We start from the raw sequence: 25,177 nt of genomic DNA, 5'->3' as shown, positions 1-25,177 counted from the left end.
CATAAACAGTTTTTTGACAAGTTTTCACTATGACATTGATGCACCAAGGCGGTTTGTTTACAGGTGCCCTACCGAGAAACGCGAAAATCGGGATTTCTTTATCTGCCTCTCTATCGATCGAATAAGCAAGAGTGATAGAGAGGCAGAAAGGGGTTGTGCACAAATCACGCGAGGTGTTTTCGGCTACTTTTTGACCCCCCCTCCCCCTTGGTGATATTTGGTGAGGTTTTTGGCGACCCCCCTCCCCCCACACAACCTCACGTGTATTTTTTTGAAATTTTTTCATTCGACCTCATTTTAAGATAAATAGTATTGTATATAGAAAATCTTGTTTATTTTTCTATTTTCATTAAATAGACTCGCTATTTTGAACTGTAGAGTGAAGATTTATGTTTAACGAAACCGAGAAAAAGTAGATATACTCATGTGGTAGGTTTTTTTCTTAGTTTCGTTCACTGTAGAAAAATACACGTGAGGTCTCCTTATACCCCCCCTCCCCCAACGTGATCTATCGTAATTTTTTCGTGACCCCCCCACCCCCTATCGAACCTCGCGGGATTTGTGCACAAGCCCAAACCGAACTTTCGATTGTGTGATGTGATTGACGTAGTGACGCATGATGATGTCAATGAGGTTTGTTTACTGTACGTGCTAGCAGTGGCGTAGCTAGGGGGGGGCGGCGGGGGCGGCCCGCCCCGGGTGTCACCCATTTAGGGGGTGACACCCGACCGTGAAGATCAGTAGTGCCATCAATAAAAATTCGTAAAACTGTGGCAGATTGCACAACCGCCATTAAGGAAATAATATACAACATGCCCACGAGGAACCCGAGAGATTTTGACAGAATATTCCTGATCATATTTAAAGACTAAAATGTCCTATAAACTGTTTTGGAATTCGCCTAGTTTCATAGTCCAGTACCACCAGCATAGCAATGTACAAATTGCAGAACATTCCCAAAAAGCGGAAACGTTATCGAGAATATTCTCAGAACATGGAAATTATTGTTCCGCCATCTTGGATTTTTTCAAAAAAAAATTTTTTGTCATAGGTATCTAGAGGCCTCTATCTCCCGCCATGCCAAATCTCAGCGCGCTCGCACCAACTTGAAAAAATTAAAAAAAAACTCGGCCATTTTGTTTTTTTTTTAATGCAGTTTGTTTTGTCTCGGGGCCCTCTATGACATTTGGTCGAGCACCCCCCACCTATCACGCACCGTTTAAAAGTTGCCATACAAAATAAAAGTGGCCAGTTTTCCCGCAATTGTAGTATTTTTCCAAAAAAAACAATTTTTCATAGGTATTTAGGAGACCCCGAGATTCCGTGGCCAAAATTTCAGCGCGCTAGTGCAAACTTGAAAAAATTAAAAAAAAAAGTCGGCCATATTGAAAAAAAAAAACATGGCGGCGTCAAAAACTACCAGGGTCTCTCTATGACATTTGGTCGAGCACCCCCCACCTAGGTCTGACCGTTTGGCCGGGCCGTCATACATTTTTCTGACCGGAAGCGGTAGACCAAAAGTCGGAATTTTCTGGGGGTAAGGATACTACACCTAAACTATCGTGAATATTCATGGTATAAACTACGATAAATAAATAAATTCTCGTTCTCAAGAACATTCTCAGAAGTTACCGAGAAATTCTCATGTGGAAAGTTTCGCAACTTTGGAAAGTTTTTTTTTTAATTATGTGATTATTTCTGTAATTGACAAAAAAAAGTTAAAATTATTTTTGGGTGACAGTTTTACAAATTATAGCATTTACATTTTATGTACAAAAAATCGAAAAACGAGAAATTCTCATGTGGAAAGTTTCGCAAATTTGGAAAGTTTTTTTTTTAATTGTGTGATTATTTCTGTAATTGACAAAAAAAAGTAAAAATGATTTTTGGGTGTCAGTTTTACAAATTATAGCATTTACATTTTATGTACAAAAAATCGAAAAACAATTTTATTTTGGCGAAATTGACGTAAACTCTTTTAGTATTTTTTCCTTATTTTGGCCTCAGAAATGCATGGTTAAAATCTCTCGGGGTTCCTGGTATGTAACAATAATATGTTGGTGCCTCGTAGGTTTTTTTATTCAGAAAGTTTTTTTTATTATTGATTATTTCTGTAATTGAGAAGCTATGTCACTATTTCTAATTGGGTGACTCTGAACTATTTGAAATTCATTGTGAAATAGGATTTTACAGAATCTCTTTGAAATCGCGCACTTGGCAAAAAAAAGTTTTTTTTTTTTAACGTAAATTATTTGTATATCTTTTCACGGGACAATGATGACTCGGACCTTTGGGAGGCGTGCGCGGAGCCCAGGCCAACACGTAGATGCCCTTATGACACTTATGAAATGTGGGTTACACCGAGCGGATGCTGTCCTTGTCCGTGTCATAGAACGCGCGCAGAGGCAACACCCGCCAGGGTGTGGACTATTGAGAGTTCATGGAATCTAAAATGAAAGCGATGGAGTAAATTGTGAGCTATGGAATATTAAACGTAATTTTATAATTGTAAAATATTAAACATATTTTACAATTTTGATTGTATTTTGGGGTGACACCCACAATTTCCGCCCCGGGTGCCACCCATGCTAGCTACGCCACTGCGTGCTAGTGGTGCCACCTACGCAGAGCTTTGCCTAATATTCCCTATTCGTACGTTGTCCCGCCTGTTCCTTTCTCTATCGCTCCATGATGGTTCTATACATTAGTAATAATAGATTAAAAATGTAATAATAGTTCAATAATAGAACATTCAACTTTTAAAGCGCAAAGCGGTAGAAATTTTACTGGTATCTGTGAAATACTTACCAAAAATACCCCTAATTTTCCCTTATGTCTCATGATTGTTGCCGTTACTATGTATGATATTAAAAAAAGTTGAATACGCTTCAAACCCAATGTTACGATAACGTAGCTCAGCGTGGCTCGCCACCACATGGCTATAAGGCTGTATTCTTCCTCAAGAGTAGCGGTATCTGATGACATCGCGCCGGCGTAGTTGTGAGTAACTAATGCATGTTTAAATTAATTTTATATCAAGCAGAACCGTCTGCGAACGATGCTAAGCTTAGAATAAACTAACAGTGGAAAAAATACTGTTTTGGGTGAGACTTGAACTCACGACGCTGGGTAAATTACACTGGAAACTTAATACATGTATGTAAAGCCTCGATTATCCGAACCAATTGGGATTGGGACCGACCGAGACTTAGTTCGGATAGTCCAAAATTCGTATTAAATCGAAATGTGGGTTTTATGGTGCAAAATCAAGCAAAAACAACACCTATTGACATAAAAACAGGACAGTATATTAAAATTTGATCTACATAAATTTTAAACGTAAAAATACAAAACACCTGGAAAAATTCTAGCCTGTTCTACACATTTCTTTTAATACACTGGATTCCGGAGTTTGTGGCGACGGGTACCTCTATCCTGCCGTCGTGTGATCCGGATCAGGTTGACGTTCGCTGCTTGTCAAAGGAAATCGTGGCCCTAAAAACAAGATTAGCGGAAGTTATTTCTAAGTTTGAAGCTAGCCTAGTCACTATTGCCGAATTACGCAACGAAATCATTAGTTTGCGAAATGCTCCAATTCAGTCGGCAGCTTCAAATTTCAAGAGCGATCATCGACCTGACACTCGTGTCGAGTCGGTTAGTTTGCGTGTTGTTGACACAATAAAATGTGCCGCACGCGCCGCTGCACCGCACCGCCCGCGCACCCCCCGCGCGTGCGACCGCCCGCTATCACCTCGAAGTCACGTCAGCGTGCATACTGCATATGCTGACGTCGCCGGTCACCCTGTCGGTGTCGCAGGTAGCCGGGTCAACGCGCTTGGGATTAGTCCGGTTTCCTCACGATGTTTTCCTTCACCGAAAAGCAACTGGTAAATATCAAATGATATTTCGGAGGTACATAAGTTCCAAAAAACTCATTGGTAGGTACGAGCCGGGGTTTGAACCCGCGACCTCCGCATTGCTCCGAGTCGCACGCTCTTACCGCTAGGCCACCAGCGCCAAACAGAATAAACTATGTTAGTCTTATCCCACCTTACCTGATATAAAATACGGTAAAACTAAAAACATATATCTTCAATTATTTTAAAAGCCCAAGCAAAAGACGAAGAAACTATCATAGGGACCATCATTTGACGCGAGAGGTATATTTTCGCCCGCTACCCGCAGCCGCCGTGGCCTCACCCTCCTTCAGATAACATCTGGGCGCCGCCCGCCCGCAGTATTAAGAGCGCGCGCGTCCCAACCCAACGTCCCACGGCTGGGCAGTGAGTGACCAAGTGTAGTGTTGTGAGTGACTAACGGATGACAATACTTTTTGGTGAGTTTTTAATATGCTACTTGTGTGCCTACTTAGTTTTAAGAGTGTTGAAGAAGTTTCGTAATTTAACTTTTTAAAGTTTGGAAACTTTGAGTGGAATATTAATTCTCGTCTTTGTAACTTGGATTCTTTGTGTTTTTGTGCACAATTTTTAATATGAATGTTTTTGTTTGTCTGAAAACAAGTACAATAATTACGTATTCAATGCGGGTCAACATAATATTTTCTTATCTAGATATCAATACGGTAAATAAGTAATAACAAGTGATTGAGTTATATAAATTACATTCTTACTTAAGCATTACAGTACTTAAGTGTTCTGTGAAATTAAGAAAAGCATAATTTTACCCGAAGTTGCGTATGGCCTGTAACATTTTTACCAACCGTAAAACGATATTAATACTAATGGATAAATGAGTTTTTTTTAAACAACGTCGTAAAATACCAAGAGCACTTACCATCAGACCACAAACCGGCTGCGTAGCGGCTAAAGTATTAAAATAAACCGGTCAAGTGCGAGTCGGACTCGCGCTCGAAGGGTTCCGTACCATTACGCAAAAACGGCAAAAAAATCACGTTTGTTGTACGGGAGCCTCACTTAAATACCTATTTAATTTATTCTGTTTTTAGTATCATCTGTGAAAACTTCAGCTGTCTATATAATAGTTCGTTTTTATAGCATTAGAAATAAGGTAAACAATCTTGACATGTATTTTTATTGAAAAACGCTTTTGAAAAATAAGTCACGGCAAATATGTAACAATTATGAATCATATACGATTATTTACATTTTTTTTCTTTCATAACTAATATTATTAGTTACCTACTGATTTTTAAAAAACGTTTTTCGAAAAAAGACACGTCAAGATCGCGTAGTCTTTTTCTAATGATAATAAAAACGAATTATAGCTATATCACGGTTCATGAGATGCAGCCTGATGAGGTGACAGACAGACAGACAATATATTTATATTTATCCCTTTAGTACCCTTTGGGTACGGAACCCTAAAAAGTAGCGATTTCACTTGTGAGTGCAACACTCTTGCCACACTGCACTGCTGAAATGATTCGTCGTGTTTAGTCGTGTTAATATTTTAATTAGAGATGCAACGGATAGTTGTTTGGCCGGATACCGGATATTCGGCCTGACTATCAGCCGAATTCGGTATCCGGCCGCCGAATATTCGGCCGGCGGAACTATACCTTCATTTCGGTTTTTCAGGTGCGCATTGTGCAGGTTTGACTTCTTTCCTTGTGAACGTTCGCGCGGACTCATTTCAAAATGAGTGCGCGTGCAAGTTATTTGAATGTTTAAATTGTTTTAAAATAATAAACGAGAGTACGATTATGACCGCGACTGTTTCTTAAAGCCATATTGTTTACTCCGAAATCAAGCAATGTTACTATCCGGTATCGGGTCTGATATTAAAATAATGGCCGGATAGGCCGGATACCGGATAGTAACCGAATATCCGGTATCCGGCAACAACACAAAATTACTTAATTACATGAGAATCAGTTGAGATCGACCTGTAGAGGAAAACACCAGCCCACCAACATACGATAACGATCAAACGGTCAATTACCTATATGAACAAAAGTTTTCGTATGCATCCTGAATAGGCATTTTAGTAAAATAGACATAAAACATATGGTAAATATTGACTGTTCATTTTTCTTTTTCTGTTTTTCTTTCACTAATAAAGTGCCGACTAATCGGCCATTTTTGCAGACTAGTCGCCGACTAATCGCCGACTAGAAATGTGGCCGGATAGTCGGCTTTCCCGACTAGTCGGCGACTAGTCGGTACATCCCTAGCTATTTTCTTAAATAACTTCTAACCTATTTATTTTAAAATTATAAAAAAATATATTTGAAATTCTCAAAACGGTATAGTTTTAAAAACTTTATTTTTAACTTTCTCATTTACCCCCAAATGTGGTCCCCATGTTTAAAATTCATTTGTTTTCGTTACATGTTCGTCTTTGGGTCACTAATAATTTACATATGTGTACAAAATTTCAACTTAATTGGTCCAGTAGTTTCCGAGAAAATAGGCTGTGACAGACGGACAGACAGACGCACGAGTGATCCTATAAGGAGTATAAGGGTTCCGTTTTTTCCTTTTGAGGTACGGAACCCTAAAAAAGAACGGGCATATATAGAAAAAAAGACAATTAACTACTCTAACTTAATTAAATGAGGCCCTCGAGGGCCTATTTTAGATTTCAGCTAGTAATTAATTTAGTCTGGTATTTGTACAGTTACTGTAGTACCTCTGTATTGTAAAATGTAGGTAGGTATCTTATGATGATGATGATGATGATGTCCTCCCAGACGTATCCGTCGACGGCGACATCCTGACAAATTAAAAAGGGTCTTAACTATTACGTGCGTGGGCGCGAGCGTGGCTCGCAAATCCAAATTTGGTCTTGTAAGTGCGGCAACACAAAACACAGTAAAGCTGCCAAGACGCGTTGTATGTGTAATTGTAGGAGGGCTTGGGCCGAGTTTTTCGGAGCTGGCGTTTGGCGTCAAGATCTTCAAGTCGGGTGTGTTCGAAATTATCAAGACCCGTATTGACAGCAGTTCGCCAGTCCGATCTCCAAGATGCAAGCTCCTCCCACGACTCGCATGATATGTATTAGGTTTCTTATATGTATTATGTAAACAAATGCTTTTTTTTTAATTATAAGATATCAGTGTAATCTGGCGCTGTTTATGGTTAATATGTATACATATGTCATTAATAACAACTTATGAGTATTCTAGAATGAGAATAAGACGACACGGGATGAAACTTAAAACCTTATAGGAAATATTAGGCGAAACTACGTAGGGGGAGCTACTACCACAATCCAACGCCACTAAAGTTAAGCTACGAAAAGTCTGCAGCGATTTTGATAGCCCTCGCAGTGCCAGTGTTATTTATACGTCATAATTTCATAGAAGTTTGACGTTTAAAATAATACTTGCACTGCGTGGATTATCAAATCTGCTGCAGACTTTTCTTGGTCTGACTCTACCAATATCGCAATCTGGGGGTCTACCGCGAAACAAGAAAATCGAAATTTGTTATCTAACCTCTCTATCACTTTTGCATATTCGAGCGATAAAGAGACAGATAACTAAATTTATATTTTTGCGTTTCCCGGTAGGCCCTTGTTAACAAACCGCCTCAATGCTCCATCAATGTCATATTTTATTGTATGCGAAAACTTGACAAAAAACGGTTTAAGGCACAGTATACATGTATACGTTACTCTATGGCGTTACTCTAACGCGTGTAACTGCTAATATTTGCGTTAATCGTACTATAAAACTTTATCTACTGATATTAAATAGGTATCACCTAGCCAGCCTAAAATAAAAAGAAATCAAGATACTTCAAATTCCTTTCAGCGCCATTTTCTAAATTTCAATGCGAGTTTGAATAATTTTAATGTATAAAATAACACCGCTAAAAACTTGGTTAAATCAGCGAAATGCTATACATGGAAGTATTCTGTCCGCTCAATTATGACCCAACGCAAACTACCCCGCGATAGGCGGTACTTACAAACTGCTCGATTGGCAATCTCAGTACCACCGAGATGACAGTCAGTGACAAATGGCTAAATTGATTTATAAAAACAACGTTTTTTTGTAATTAAAAATATATTCATGTGTCGTGAAGTGGTGCAGAAGTTATTTTAGTTCATACCAAGGACAGTGGAATCACTTTTCACTTGTAGTAAACAGATAACTTCAGTAGAATTTGGAAAAAACATGACGATTTGTTTTCAATACTACCGTGCTAAGCTAAAACGTAACAACTGCATACGACTTTCATAACAACATACGACTTTTTAAATTGCGAGGATAATAGGGATGGTGTTATGCTAAATGAAGTAGACTATTTTATTGTGTTTGGTTTAGGTATTTTCTATATAATTATAAATGTAGTAATAAATTCCTTCTTACAGATTTGTATTTTCCTTTTTTATTTCATGAGATGGAGCTATAAAAAAACTACCCAGTTATTTCAAATTAATAATCAAATTTGGTATTGTCATTTTACATTACTTTCCATTCAGATTCCCACAAGATGCTATTCGCAGAGAACTATGGAAAAAAGCTGTCCAATTAGAGAGACATGAAATTGAGTGGATGCCTGGCAAGATATCTAGAATATGTTCTATTCATGAGATATAACCCGTGAGATAATCATACCCGGTCTCTTATATGTAAATACATTTTTCCTATCATGCTTTCACTGAATTAATTTAACAAATACACACATTATCTGAAAATATTGATCATTTGAATCCACCCTCTACTGTCACATATATGTAGGTCCTCTCAAGCCATTTCCGTCAGTAGAAAAGAGCGGCAAACATACTAACTCACATTATAGACGGGTCTAACGCGAATTATATTCAATTACCTTGATTTACCGACGTAAATCAGTTTCGTTTCGTATAATGTGAGTTAATATGTGTTCAAAACGCGAAAGTTTAAAATATTATAAGAGCGGCAAATTTAGAAAATCTAAGCGCGCGAACGGCTGTGGTCCTATACAAAATTTTAATTTTGCACCTTTTTCTACTGACAAACTTGCTTGACCGGCTATATACATATAAAATATTCTGAACTGAAAGTGGGGATTTATTGTGACTCCGCCTGTTCAAATATTTTTGACCCGATTCGTGTACCGATATACCGATACATGTAAATTTTGCAGACTGTATAGCCAGTCCGATTTCTAAGATCAAGTTCGCCATACATTTACTATGGCGTACTTGATCTTAGAGAAACGGACAGACTATACCTGAACGTGACTTCGCACTGCCATGCAGATTGATAATAAAATATACAAAATACTTATTATAGCGGAATACATTTATACAACAATGATATATTTACTTATGTTGAGTTAGTCTGTCATGTCATAACAACATTTTAACTAGTTATCTTTTAATCTGCATTAAATTATTATACGTGAATTATTTGACTGGTTCTTCACTGTATGGCATAAACCTATCCCTGTCCAAGTCATATTCTAATCAAATATGAACCGCGAACTCTCAGCGGCCAGTACGTACAGCAAGAAGGTTATTAGCGGATTAATGTCGCTGATTGGTAGTTATTGACATTATATGCATTTCATCTACACTTAGCTATGTACCATTAGTGTAATAAAGATGACTCTTATTTTGTTTACGAGCTTTGATTACAGGCTCTGTAAACGCGTCGTCTTATTTGAATGTAGGCGTAATTGTGTATGTGTGCTAATTTGGCCCGAGAATTTGAACGGTAATGTTCCTAAAGGCGGTATCCATGGTTATATATGATCGCAGGGTTAAATAATTTCGGAGCTCATCAACTTTAAATGAAATCCCAGACATTTTCAGCCGTATCGTAAGTAGCAAAACTCCTAATCGGTTTTGCAACTTCCAATCCGTCAAAATCAGATGCTGATTGATTGACAATGTCGTCGCTTCCTGGCGCTTGTTATAAAGATAGCTTACTCATAAAACTTTACGGGCCTGATTTAGTTAAATTATGTTTTATCCCTTTCTTACAAATACACAAGTCAAAATGACAGATAAAAACAAACGATTATTAGCTAATTGAGGTTTGCAGCGCGTTTATGAATAAGGAGGATAGACGATAGGGAGATTATTTAACTATAACAGCTTTATCAATCGTACGGGAGCTAGCGCCCGAATATAGACATGGTATTTATTGATTTGATAGTCAATCATAAAAAAACAAGAGTGGTTAAAAAGTAGCAAGCTTTCGCGTGTTTTTAGGGTTCCGTACCTCAAAAAGAAAACACCGAACCTTTATAGGATCACTTTGTTGTCCGGTCGTCTGACCGTCTGTCGGGTGTTGATTATTTAATTACCCTATTGTAAAAGAGCCATTAGAAAATGAAATAGAAAAATGGAGCAAACAGGTTACTCTATGGTATCCTAGAGGCTGTACTAGAAAGCAGGCACATCCAATTACAAGATGGAAAGATGATATTCGTCTGACTGTGGGGCCATACTGGATGAGGGTTGCTGCAGACAGAGCCCTATGGAAACAGTTGGAGGAGGCCTATGCCTTACGGCACACCGAACTGAGGGATATATTATACTTAATTAAAAATACTCAATTGTAATTTATATAGGTCCAGGAGTGAACACCTACCTCGCAAAATGGCTACACGGCAGAAAAACTACAACGCAAATTGTCTATAACGCCATAAAACCTATTACAGTGTAAGTTGTTTACGTCGGAAAATGTACACACAGCAGAAAACCAACGTTGAAGAAAACCCACCACTCTTGAATACCTCCTTAGTATTAGGACTACATCGTCAAATGACTCCGTCGCAAAATGACTACTTTTTGAAATATATGGTCAGCAAGAATATTTGTATTATTGTTCACTCCTTGACCCATTTATATTGCTCGGAATAAATGGCTTTATTATAAAAGAGCCATTAGCGACAACATTCATTGGTGCAAATAATATTTCTTCAACTACACGTCTTTTTGGTGCCTTGATACCTTTGTAATTATATCTGAGGTCGGCTTAAACTTTACAAAGCCTGCTCAAGTAATGAACAGTATGATCACGTCTCGAACTAAGTAGACTTGGAATCACTTTAGCTTTTAGCTAGATTAAAACATTCTTTGATTAAAACAAAGTGTCTTCTAGTATCTAACCTTTTTTAAATATTTTTTTTATTACTTACTGATTAAAAATTTTATAACCTCAATAATAGTGGTACCGTAAAATGGGGTGAGTAGGCGCAAAACTGACGTTCGAACCTCGATAACATTTTATTTTTACTTATGCAAATTGAATGGTGTATATAATAAGTGTTCCGGACGTTTGTATTTTAGTTTTTATTTTATTTTGGGTAGTTCCATTTCATAACTTTGACGATAGACAGGAAATCCCACCTCACCCCGTAGTCCCTCGTATTTGGGGTGAGTTGGGTTTTCATACAAAGGTGATTTTGGAAGATTGTAGGATCGATTTTTTTTAATTATGAGCATTACTATAGCTCCAATTTAAATTGGAATACATTATTTTTGTAGCAGTAGCCTTTAAAAACCATCTCACCCCCCTTTCATCCCTTCTCTCTCCATTCCTAACCCAACTCTCCCCGCGAACCCTACTCACCCCATTTTACGGTACCTTATAGTATCTAAACTTTTTTAAATATTTTTTTTTAAATTAGAAATTTTATAACCTCAAAAGTAATGGTAACTTTTTCCCTCCAAAATAAAATCTGAATTATAAAACGCACTGAATTATAGGTAGTATCGTTTACATATTATTGTACCGCAGTATTAGATATCATAGGAACCCTAGAAAAAGTGAACTAAATATATCTATGAATAAAACTAAATTAAAACTAAGAACCCTAAATATATGTAAAACTAAACAAGGAATATAAAAACTACTGAAAGAGGCCTCCCCGCGCTACACCCGGCGCAAAGGTGGCCATCACACTCGCTGCGTTACCGCGTTGAATTGCGATAGACAGAAAAAAAGCATAAGTAGAAAAAGTTAATAACGTAGGTACCATTACTTTTGAGGTTAGAAAAATGATAATCTCGAAACAAAATACAACAGATTAAAACCCGGCCAAGAACAAGCTGGGCATTTTCGTTTTAGGGTTCGTTAGTTCTGTTTGTCACGACGGTTGCATTAAAACCGGCCAAGTGCATTTTGGACCACCCATAATAGAGGGTTCCGTACCAGGCATGTTGCGAATATTCACATCCGTATCCGCGGAACTTCCGCATTAAGTAGGTATATTCAAAATCCGCATCCGCATAAAATCGATGCGGAGCTTAATGCGGATGTGGATGTCGAACAAGTCGGTACAGAGGGGCTACCGCGAAAACCGATATTCGCAAATTGCGGGGATCTTTCTCTTTTACTCCAAGGAAGGCGTAATAAGAGTGACAGAGAAAAATGCCCGCAATTTGCGACCTTCGATATTCGCGGTTATAGCCCTGGAACGTCTTAGCGGCGGCTTAAGTGCTAGGTAATTTCGTTATTGTCATTATCTATAACGAAATCGTCTAGATCTAGAAAAGTCGACCAACTTACTGTTTATTAAATACAACGCACCTTATATTCTTGCTCAAATACTAAACGATTCGTTTTTTTTAATAAAAAATCCTAAAATGTATTATTTGACGTTTTTTAAGTAGGTACCTAGTCTTGACATCGGCATCCGCGCATGTGAGCCTTTATATATCCACATCCGCATCTGCATCCGCGGATGTCAAAAAATCTGCATCCGCAACATCCCTGTTCCGTACCTTGGCCTTCATACGATATGAAAAACCCATAAAAGCAAAAGGGCGTACCTTCGCTGCATTTACGTCCTTTTAATAAATAACGTCCCAGAAAATACACCTAATATGTAATATGTTCCAAATTTCATTAAAATATAGCTTATACTTTTCGAGTAAAATGGCTGTGACATACGGGCAAATGGACGGACGGACGGACAGACGGACATGTTGTAGCCAAAATGGCAAAGACGGAACCCTGAAAACATTTGTACTTACGTCATTTTACTAAGAAGGGATAACTTTTTTGCGGAGGCTCAAAAACGGCTCAATCGGTCATGTTCACAAATAGTATTGTTCTACTATGTATATTTATGGGAGTTTTTTTATTAAGACTTTCTTTTATAATTAGTCATATTTTTTGGCCTACAGTCCACAAGTTCTCTAATTTTTTGCCTCAGTAACGCTTTTTCATTTGTGGAGGATGGGGACACACTTTTTCAGATCTTAAAAACCACAAAAAATAATGTTTTTTTGTATTGTTTTTTTTTTATTTTATTTAAAAAAATTCCTCTGGGAAATATTAATCTGTATACCTACAGTTTGGAGATAAAGCCCGCTGAGAGATATACAGGCAGGCGGACGTAAGCTTAGTAATAGGTTAAGTGGGTTTCGATTGTCATCCATCGTGTATCTATGGAACCCTGAAAATAAAAATGGGTACTATTAATACTGAAAAAACATTTTCTTTTTCCCTTCGCTACCAAGTGGACTAAAAAGGGCCTGTTTACTGATAACATTCAGATGTAAAATATTAAAGCTTTATACTCCCATTTCATGTCTCTAGTGATAAACCCAAAAAAGTTTCATTGTGTCCCTAACAGGACCCGAAAATGAATATATATAATGTATATGTTTGTAGAAAGTAACCGATGAGGGCCTCCGGTGACCCGTGAAGCCTTTTGTGGTTAACCATTCCCGCATACCTACAGCGAAAATTATATTTACTTAATAAACAACATGTGCTTGTATTGTAGGCACATATCACCCCAACTACATTGTAGGTAGAGATGCCACGAATATTCGGCAACTATTCGGCATTCGGCCTATTCGACCCTATTCGACCGAATGCCGATCTGTTGCACGTACCTAAAAAGAAAAATTACACAAAAAAATAACCAAAAACTTGGTATATTTAATATTTAAAATGTATTCTTGGAAAGTAGTTAGACACGAAGGTACGTTTTGAGCATTTGTATTACAATATATTTTATTTTTATCATGGATCTGATTTGATTGATTCTAACTACATTCATTAATTCTATTCAACATAAAAATATATCTTAGCAAACGCAAAAACAAAAGAAGTAAACAAAGCACAAGCTTTGTTTCATAATAATTGTAACTCAAAATGTTCGCCTGTCATGCCGAATATTCGGTATACGGCCGAGAGAGGGGCCGAATATTCGGTATTCGGCCAAATTCACTATTCGGGGCATCTCTAATTGTAGGAATGTCCTTCGGGGATAATCCTCTGGGTATTACTTCTTTTGTTTTTGCTTTTCGCTAATTTGGAACTCTATATCTTACAAGTTGAACAGTTCTGTAGAATGATAAGCGGATTATTTGACTAATAGGACCGTTTCCGAGTCCCGTTTCATTATTTGCAAGCAATTGCGTACCTAATTTCTAGGATCTTACTGTCTAAAATTCCGTAGCCGTATACTGATTTGAGTTATTCTCGTTCGCACATACTAAGCTTAAATAACTAGTGTTGGTAGGAACTCGAGTCTTTCTGCCCGATTTGCTAGATACGATATAGATTAGATATCTAATCTGTATCGTATCTAGCCGTAATATTTGACGTATCCCAAAGTTCGAACCGGGCCCATTGAGTCTAAATTTGAAGAACTAGACTCGTTATTAAGGCTTAGTGCTTAAAAAACTTCCGGTCTTTTAAGACTCAATCGACCCTCCGAATAAAGACTCCGTCAACAATTTTGTAGGTTTAATCTAAATGCTAGTAGCAGTAAGGCTAAGGAACCTAACCCATGAATTTTACATGAAGACAATGAATGCATTTTTATTTGCATTTTAAATATTCTTTGCAACTGTTTGCGAAACTTAGTTGCCATCGTGGAAAACAGTTTACACGTTGCTAAGTCAGTTCTGTGTCGAAAGATGACAGTAAATTTACTGTGACTACAAAATTTACTTTGATAATACGCGTCTATACTAAATTCTTTGTTAGAGGGTGTAAATATCACGTTTCACGTGAGTTAACTAAAATAGCAATATTCTCGCCTTGTGTTGTTTAGGCCTTATTTACGCAGGAAAGGACAAATAAGAATACATGTGCCTAATACTGTCGGGCAAAATCTCTCTTGCAAATGTACGTCTTGAGTCCAAATATCGTAGGAATGTGTTTTGGGTAAGATTCTTGTTTAGGTACGTGTGTTATGAGATACGGTTTCTATAACAGTAAAGGTAGAGTCAGACCAAGCTAACACTTCACTAAATACCAAAAATCTAGATTTCTATCAACATTTTTCACGATTACTTTTGCTGATCTGTGGTTTTAGGTTTTAGTAACATTATTGTGCGCGGTTTTCCTCCGGGTAGTCCCATAGCCGGACAAGGAAAAACCACGTCACAATTTGGTTTACTTACATAAAATAAAATACTTAAATAATGCATAAATATACGATACAATAGGTATATAAATCTGGTTTCAGATTCGTATCATCGTGTCGAAAATACGCTGTAGTGTCAACATGTTATATCACAACTAATTTCCATAAATCTAATCAGAAAGCAAACACGTACATAAGTCTATCTAGAAAATACCGAAATAGGGCACTAGCTATTATATTTGAGCGTTTCTTTTATTTTTTGCCATTTTTAAATATTGTGAATTGTTTTGCCACTTTTGTGTTATTTCTACTCAGAATCACGAGCTCTTTCGATACTAATTGGGATAAAAAAATGTCACAGAGTTTTTTTCCTATTGTGTTACCATTTCCCCATATGCTTTGTATGGCGGTAACAAAAAGGAAAGTATGTAAAATGTATGGAAATTTTAGGACACTTTTTTCTCCTATAATGAGGAAAAGGGCTCGCGATCCTGACTAGAAATAACACAAAAGTGGCAAAAAAGGTCACAAATGGCAAAAAATAAAAGAAACGCTCATTTATCCTATGAATGGGTAGCTTCACAATTAAAACATACACGAGGGTGAAATTTTAACCACTGTTCATATACGTAGTGAATTTATATCATACTGAACAACTTTTATTATGGGACCAATGCCGAAATCTCGAAATAATCGGCTGTCTCATACATTCCGGCTGACGTGATGCCGCTAATTTCTAATTTCTATGGGACACCCAAATATTTATTCGTGATTTAGGCATTGGCCCCATAATAAAAGTTGTTCAGTATGACCTATAAAGTCACTACGCAGTGTATGAACGGCGGTTAAAATTTCACCCTGTATAAATTTATATCTACGCCTGCAAGCCATACTACGCATTTTTAAATTAAAGTATATATGTACCCCTAATGTAATTTTCATTCGATAGCGTGACGTACGCGTTTGCGTTAAGTGTCATTTGGTGTGGGATTTTGAGTTTCCAAAACGTCCCGCTTGGCACGTTGTTCAAAATCCCATACAAAAATAGACATAACGCAAACTCGAGCCGCACTCTATCAAATGAAATTCACACTATTTATAATCTAATAACTATACTCGTGAGGCTTGTTCTAATGAAGTCCCAAAATGATTAGACCCGGCCCACGACATTTAAACCCTTTTGTACAGAAAGGCACTTATATGGGTACCTAATGGATACGGGTAGATGTGATAACATTAGGACCTAAGGTTCCTGTAATCTTTCTTAGATGTACCTAGTGATAACTAAAGTGACAAAAGGCAATGCGACAACGTAATGCGATACAGTGACGGCGACGTTTTATTCAACCAGTTGTGATGTGTGTGTGTGTGTTTATATAACTTCTCACCGTTTGGTCGGTCGGCCGTATCATCATCTCAGCCATAAGACGTCCACTGCTGAACATAGGCCTCCCCCTTGGACCTCCATTCATACCGGTTGGAAGCGACCCGCATCCAGCGTCCTCCGGCGGCCTTAACAAGGTCGTCTGTCCATCTTGTGGGTGGACGTCCTACGCTGCGCTTGCTAGTCCGTGGTCTCCACTCGAGCACTTTTCGACCGTATAGTGGTAGTATAAAATTAAAATAAATGATTTGGACAAAATATCGTCTGGTGACAACCAAAGAGTTTTGGTACTAATTACCATCATAGCCATAGTAAACCGTATTGATAACTAAATAAAGTAGATTTTTGTTTAATTATTTTTTATTAAATAGTGGAGACAGACCAATGGAGATAGAATAGACCCGCGCGATGGGCATTTCTACCGTTGCTAGTTTCACGCGCGTGCTATGTTTTTGGCCCATTCTTATTCTAATTGTATTGGTCTAATTATAATTTCGTGTATTTCGTTCAATAATATCTCCACTACCTAGGCATTTAAATTCTACTGATAGAATTAAAAACGAGTGGTCAATACCCAAATTCTATCGCTCGTATTTCAAAACTTAATAGCTTTTCGCCGTTTTCCACCGATTTTGTAGTGACGAAATCGAGCGTTCTAAATTCAAAAATGGACTGGACATCATTTTTTTTTCCTAAACAAAGCGCTATAAACTCAAACATCTTGTTACATAAAGTCAGACCGAGAAAAGTCTGCAGCGATTTTGATAGCCCACGCAGTGCTAGTGTCATTATAAGCGTCAAACTTCTATGAAATTATGACGTATAAATAACACTTGCACTACTAGACTTTTCTTGGTCTAACTCTACTTACTTTAGTTACTTTCATAAAAAATTGTCGAAGCAAATCTCAACGATGGAGTTTAAGTAAAAGCACCTTAAGCTTTTATGGTACTTTACCACGCACTGCAGCGTTTACCTCCTTCATCATTCGACTTTTATCTTAATATTTACGTCGTTGCTTCCGAGAATCTTTAAGAGAAATTATTTAAGAAGCTAGTACACCAAACGAAAACCAAAAATTGCCAATCGGCGGAAATAATTCGTGTATGAGCGTATTTTGGCATAGTTATAAGGAATGGCGTATTAAACAACATACTAAAAGTACCCGTAGTAGGTTGAGTAAGGTCATTTAGCATGCACTTTAGTCTCAGGCGATGCCGCTTGGCACGATTGTTCCTTAGGTCAAACAAAGCTCCCCCGGTAGCCAGGAGATCGTACCATGCAGACCCCCCAAAAAGGGGGGTGAAAGGGTCGGCCCCAGGTCCAATCTATGCTATATTCCTTCCTAGTCTTAGCAACTAGGGCAAGTTATATATCATTTTCGTATAATTTAGGGACGGGGAATTCATTTTCGAAATAATTATTATACCTTTCCATACAAAAAAAAATATTTGTACAAACAATGAAAATGTTATGTAATTTTTTGTGACAATTTTGGATGACACTCGTGACTCGTCCGTACACAAAAAGAGATCGAGGTTTGCAAGATTTGTCTTTGACGTGTGTAATTTTCTATGTATTTGTGTCGACATTACAGATTGGATTTTGTATGTAAGTGTGTGAGAAGTGCGACTGTGATGTGCACCTTTCCCCCGCAAAAAATGGCTGAAAGATTTGTACGGTGAGATATCGCTTGGGCCCCTCCCTTCCGACGTGTCGGAAGCCGGTGTTGCTCGAAGCCCCTACCGTCCGGTACCTTTAGTATGTTTTTAATTCAACAATCTCTACAACTAAGCCAAAATACGCTTATACACCTATTATTACCCCCGTTTTTCCTTCGTTTGGTGGCCTAAGCTTCCAGTTTCAAACGTTTCGCTGCAACTATAATTTGCCTCAGAAACTAAATGAAAATAAAAAGCATTTCAACATTTTGCTTTCAAAGACACGCTTCAGGTTTCAGTAAACCGAGTCGCGAACTAATCGGTTTCTTTTAAGTGGGCAAACACGCTCCATCGCGAAATACGTTCGTTTTTTTAGAATTAGAAAAAAGGTAAACAATCTTGACGTGTCTTTTTATTGAAAAACACTTTTGAAAAATAAGTCATGGTCAATATGTAACAATTATGTTCAGCCTCTTTTAAGTTATATGTCAAATGTACTCTTTGGTTTATTTGATGAAATATAAAAACGTCAGTCATTAAAGTCATGTTGTAATAAAAACACGTTTTCTTTACAAAAATATAATTATTCACAATAATAGAGTAAACATGGTCCAAAACCGAACCGGATGGTTAAAAGAACAGTGAAGTGTACAAAGAGTCTACGATATATTTACGTATAGTAGTAGTAGTACTTAGATAAAATTTACGAAATTTTGATTAAACATGAATACAACCGAGAAACTTATTGCACTACAAATAGACAGTTTAGAAATAACGGAAAAGGCCCACGTGAACTACAAAAGGTATCCAAAAGAAAAAAGAATTACGTCAGGATACGTAGAAGGGCGGTTAGAAACTTTGGAAAATAACTACAAGGAATTCAAAAGCACCCATCAAAGCTTGATTACTACCGTTTCAGAAGAAGATAAATGCACATTATCTTACTTTACAGAAGATCTATACGACACATTTGAAGAACGTTATTATACATACAAGGGTGAGTTGAAGACAGTTTTACACAAGTTTAATACCGAAACGAGGGACAACCAAATAGAAAAAAGTTCGGGCAATCAAACGTCGACCAGTGACATAAAATTACCTCGCATCACTATCCCGATGTTCAGCGGCGATTACACTGAATGGCAATCATTTTATGATTTATACACCACTTTAATCCACAAGAATAACTCCCTCAATGACGTACAACGTATGCATTATCTAAAGGTTAGTCTGAAGGGTGACGCCGAAATTCTTTTACGTCAATTTCCCATTACCGGCGAGAACTACATACAAGCATGGACCACTCTGAAGAAGCGTTATGACAACAAAAGGTACATTGCTAACTGTCATTTTAAGAGGTTCTTTGGCCAAAGGGCAATTGTTCAAGAATCAGCCACCTCATTAAAACAACTGCTAGATACATCGGTCGAATGTCTAAACGCACTACAAAATCTTAGCTTGCCTACAGCCGAATGGGATGCCATTGTCATTCATGTCATAGTGTCTAAACTGGATCCTGAAACTCATAAGCACTGGGAAAGGTTAGTCAATGAAGACATGGCAGTTTTTCCAACTTTTGAGAAATTGAAGTTGTTTTTGGAAAATCGGTTCAGAACTCTGGAAATGGTGGATTCAGTTAACAAGAATCACAAACCAACAAATCCCAAGACGTTTCATGTGGCAGCCGGCTTTGATAGCGGAGACATTCAATGCGCATTTTGCAAGGAAAGACATCATATCTATAACTGTAAGCAATTTGCAGAGCAGCCAGTGGATGAAAGGTACGTTTTTGTTAAAAAGAACAGGCTATGTTTTAACTGTCTTATACCAAATCACGCAGTAAGGCGATGTAAACAAAGGAAGTCATGTCAATTGTGTAAAGGGCGACATCATCCGTTGATACATCAGGGTACGAAACAAACAAACAACAAACAAAAGCAAGAAAACGGGAAGGTGTTTATGACTACAGATGACTCAAAGATAGTTGGACATGTCAGATCAAGTAGAGAGGATCGTGAACAAAATATTGTATTGCCCACAGCGCTCGTTGATGTAGCGTCGGAGTGTGGACAACCATTGGTCTGCAGAGCACTGGCGGCCTAGCCAAGGTGACGATCGCTTGCGCTTCGCCATCGAATCGCTTAGTGTCTCTCTATCACTCTTCCATATTAGTGTGACAGTGACAGTTGCGTTTCGTTCGCTACGGAGCGTTAGCGATTGGCATGTTGTCTAGGGGCCCTGATCCATCAAGGGTCCGAAGCTTCATTTGTCACAGCTCGGGTAGCCGAGTTGTTAAGGTCGAAGAAAACGGCAAATAGCAAAGAGGTTCCTAGGATCAGCGAAGGTAACAACATGTGCATCAAAGGCAAGGTGGATTTACAAATCTCGTCGAGGTATACACCAGATTTTACTGTGAAGGTAAACGCTTATGTTATAAATTCGTTTCATCGCAATATGCCAGCTAAGAAAGTCAATAATAACATATTACCTCGACTTGATAACATTAAGTTAGCTGACCCCACCTTTAACGCCCCAAGTGGTATTGATATTCTCCTTGGGGCCGATGTTTTTGGCAAAATTATTGACTCTGGTTTTAAGAGAGGACAGGGCAATGTTATCGCTCAATGCACACACTTAGGGTGGATTTTAACTGATGACATAAGTACAATTTCTGCCAATTTACAAACAACCAGAAGTTGTCCTAGCATGCGTCAAGTAAAGGAGGGTAAAGTAAAATTCAAGCAAAAAATAATTAAAGAGTTACCAGCTTCAAGAGTTAAACCTCTTCGCGCTAAAGTCAAAACTAAAGTCGATATACCTTTCTGCGATCAAACTTAATGTACAGTAGTGCAAGGTGGGCGGTAGACGTCATCATAATTGTTACATACCTATTTGATATTACAAACATTTTTTTTGTCACAGTTTTGAGATTTATGTACAAATTGACGTTTTATTAATGTTTAACATACGATTTTCCGTTAGTAGAATGCTGTGGTTTAGCGTTGTTTGTTTTAATTAGGATGTTTCACTTCTTTGTTATATTTATTGGTATAGGTAATGGCATATATTTAAGTTGTTAAGTTATACTTAGTTAACATCTCTGAGTTTAAAAATAAGTATTTTGGTGGGCGGTATGTTCAGCCTCTTTTAAGTTATATGTCAAATGTACTCTTTGGTTTATTTGATGAAATATAAAAACGTCAGTCATTAAAGTCATGTTGTAATAAAAACACGTTTTCTTTACAAAAATATAATTATTCACAATAATAGAGTAAACAAATTATGAATCATATACGATTATTTAGGTACATTATTTTGCTTTCATAAGTAATAGTTACTGATTTTTAGGGTTCCGTACCTCAAAAGGAAAAAACGGAACCCTTATAGGATCACTCGTGCGTCTGTCTGTCTGTCTGTCTGTCTGTCTGTCTGTCTGTCTGTCTGTCTGTCCGTCTGTCACAGCCGATTTTCTCCGGAACTACTGGACCAATCAAGTTGAAATTTGGTACACATATGTAAGTTTGTGACCCAAATACGGACGTGTAACGTAAACAAATGAATTTTAAACATGGGGGCCACTTTTGGGGGGTAAATGAAAAAATGAAAAAAAATAATTTTTCAAACTATATCATGTTACATATCAAATGAAAGAGCTTATTGTAAGGATCTCAAATATATTTTTTTTATAATTTTCGAGTAAACAGTTTAGAAGTTATTCAAGAAAATAGGCAAAAAATGACCATTCCCCCCCCCTTATCTCCGAAACTACTAAGTCTTAAATTTAAAAAAAAATACATAAAATAGGTCTATACCTATAGATGACAGGAAAACCTATTAGAAATGTACAGTCAAGCGTGAGTCGGACTTAATTACAGTTTTTGATCCGACCCCTACGGATTTTTTAAAGAGATTTCACTCACGTTTCACATAAAAAATACATTGTTAACAGTGCCGGATTACTTAGAGTAGTAGTTTTCTTAGAGTAATTGGTGATAATTTTCTGATAAGATAATCATTTTTAATATTTAACGGTCTTACCTACTTACGAGTAATTGTAAGGTCAAATTAAAAATAATGTATAAAAAAATATGTTAAATTGAGAGCTAGCTCAAAGTTTTTTGTACTCATCGACTTTAATGGTTGAATTAATAAAGGCTTTGTAACCAATAAGCAAAACAAGCACGTGCTTACGGCACCACGTTCAGGGAGGGCACCAAAATGCCAGGTTGAAAAAGGTGAACAAATTTTAAAATTAGGGACAGACACATCGTTTTTACCACACGATTTTTTTAGCTGTCCAAAAGCTAATTTGCAAAAATAATGGCGCGTAATTCTTTGGGAAACAATCGGTAGCAGTAGAAGAGTCGTGATTACATGCATAGATTCGATTTCAACCCACTCTTTTGCGGTTCGGCGTTAGGTCTTATGCGAGGCCTTCTGCCTTACGGCAAAGTTGATCTTCTGCCTTAATTACACTTGGGCGTGGATCCAAATCCAAGCTTTCCTCTTTCGCAGCTGGGCCTACTGCATTTCTCACACTTCGCCAATTCAATTCCAAGCTCTCTGCTTTCTTGCATATTTTATGCATGAAAACAACCTCGCTGAGACCCTTAAATATCGAGCCCTATGCGAAGCTAGGCTGATAGAAAACTGTCCCATCCCTTCTCTGTATGAAATCCTGGATTCGCGCCTGGTTGGGACTAAAACTAAAATTGCGTTTTTATATCGAAAAATTTTCGCGCTCGCTTCGCTCGCGATTTCAATTACTTTATAAGGTATGATAAAGGTGACATTCGGGTGGCGACTGCAGCAACATTACTCTGTTGCAACGTTACTGCTGCAGTACTGTCAACTTCCGTGATAAAATGATGTGACTGATTTCCATACTAAAAGTAAAAATGTACAACTGTCTATCATATTGCGTTTTTATATCGAAAAATTTCCGCGCTCGCTTCGCTCGCGTTTCTATTACTTTCTACGCTATGATAAAGGTGACATTCGGGTGGCGACTGCAACAGCATTACGTACTCTGTTGCAACATTACTGCTGCGGCACTGTCAATTTTCGTGATAAAATGATGTGACTGATTTCCATTCTCAGCTGTAATGCGGCAATGAACTTCTCTCAATTTACCAAAAAAACAATGTAATCTTGATGACCCTAGGGAGAGGGGGCACCTAGAAATGCTTAGGGCATCAAAATATCTTAATCCGGCACTGATTGTTAAAAATTGTGTAATATACGGAACCCTTGGAACGCGAGTCCGACTCGCACTTGGCCGGTTTTATAATTCAATTAAAAGACACGTCAAGATCGCGTAGTCTTTTTGTAATGTTAAAAAAAACGAACTATACGATCGTTTGTAAAATGTTAGCAAATGTTAGTGTAAACAAATGCAGTAATTTTTAAGGCTATTTTTGACAAAACTGCATTTAATGATTTTTCTGGTTTTCTTCAATTTGGCTTGTCTAAAAAAATCTTGAGTACTAAATATTAGATTTTATGGATATTTTGTACGACAGACGAGTCTAAGACCTAATGTTTCTTGGAGAAATGTTACTCGTATCATTAACATTAACTGTATCGACTAGTAGAATAAAATTGCGAGTGTTTATTTTTTGGAAGTTTTAATCGGTTCGAGTCCCGGGCGAGGCAAGCGAGTTTTAGAAAATCTTTGCATGCAGTTTTGTTTCTTTTTAAAAATAAAGGAATGTCTCCTTTAAGTAAAATGAGCCAGCTTAAGGATTTAAGGTAGTTTCCCTCCAGGGCCCGACTTATCTTTCCACACTGTGTAACTATATGTCGCAGGGAAATGATCAAAACAGAGATTTGAACAAATGATGATATCGATTCGCCATTTTAACATCCTGCGTGATTTGATCATATCCCTTAGAGATTTGTTCAAATCTCTGTTTTGATCATTTCCCTGCGACATATATAAATAAATAAACATACAAGAATTACTCGTTTACAGGTATAAGATTACCCGTTTTTAACTATGAGCCGGGATTCAAACCTACGACCTATAGATTGTGGGCACGACGCGGCTGCCATTGTACTCGTAGGTAGGTATTAAGGATGACTCACGTTTAGACCGGGCCGTGTCCGGACCGGAGCTTCCGGCGCTTACTTTTCTATGACATGACAGGCGATCACATGATGCTTTCCATAGAAAACGATGCGCCGGAAGCTCCGGCCCGGACTCGGCCCGGTCTAACGTGAGTCATCCTTTATAGGAGGATGGTGGATGGAAGGATTGGGTGGATGGAGGTGGAAGGGTGGTTAAGGATGACTCACGCTAGACCGGGCCGGGGCCGAGGCGGAGCTTCCGGCGCTTCATTTTCTATGGAAAGTGATAGAATGACATGCCAGACGCCTCTGCCCGGCCCCGGCCCGGTCCAGCGTGAGTCATCCTTTAGGCGTCTTAGTCTTATTTTTAACAACCATTTCAACGAGTCTAAATGGAACGGTAATCTGTCCGGCATTTCGTGCAAATACTAATCAAGAGAAAATAAATTATTCTTGTCTGACGGCAATCGTTCCTTTAGCAATCAGAGGGTTGTTCCCCGGAGACGATTCTACGTGGATGGAATTGTACCTAAGTAACTATGTATTAGGGTAGACCGAGGCGAATCGGATCACAGGGCGAATTGGATTAGACTGTAAATCTGCTGATATAAAAAAAAATTCTTACGACTAGCATCGCAGGCTAAGAGGAAAGACATACGGTGTTATTTTAATGTGCTCGTATCAAATTCTATTGGATTTTTCATGTGGATCCGATTCGCCTCGATCTATTAGTAGACCTAGAACTCTTATTGGCAAAAACGAGGGATTGACAAAATGAAACATCTATTTATTATTTATTACAAATC

General features: G+C 37.8%; 1 protein-coding gene across 1 annotated transcript in view; it reads left to right on the top strand.

Moving 5' to 3' along the window:
- The first annotated feature begins 4,223 nt into the window (after positions 1–4,223).
- LOC134798384 (adipokinetic hormone/corazonin-related peptide receptor variant I-like) overlaps positions 4,224–25,177 on the top strand; it is a 141,817-nt gene continuing 120,863 nt past the window's right edge. Inside the window, exon 1 of the mRNA XM_063770800.1 lies at positions 4,224–4,336. The gene's annotated coding sequence lies outside the window, so the exon portion shown is untranslated. The remainder of the gene's footprint in view (positions 4,337–25,177) is intronic.

This window comes from Cydia splendana, chromosome 16, assembly GCF_910591565.1.
Source record: "Cydia splendana chromosome 16, ilCydSple1.2, whole genome shotgun sequence".
Lineage (NCBI taxonomy): Eukaryota > Metazoa > Arthropoda > Insecta > Lepidoptera > Tortricidae > Cydia > Cydia splendana.
The sequence above is the reverse complement of the archived record's forward strand: the minus strand, read 5'-3'. Positions and strand labels throughout refer to the sequence as shown.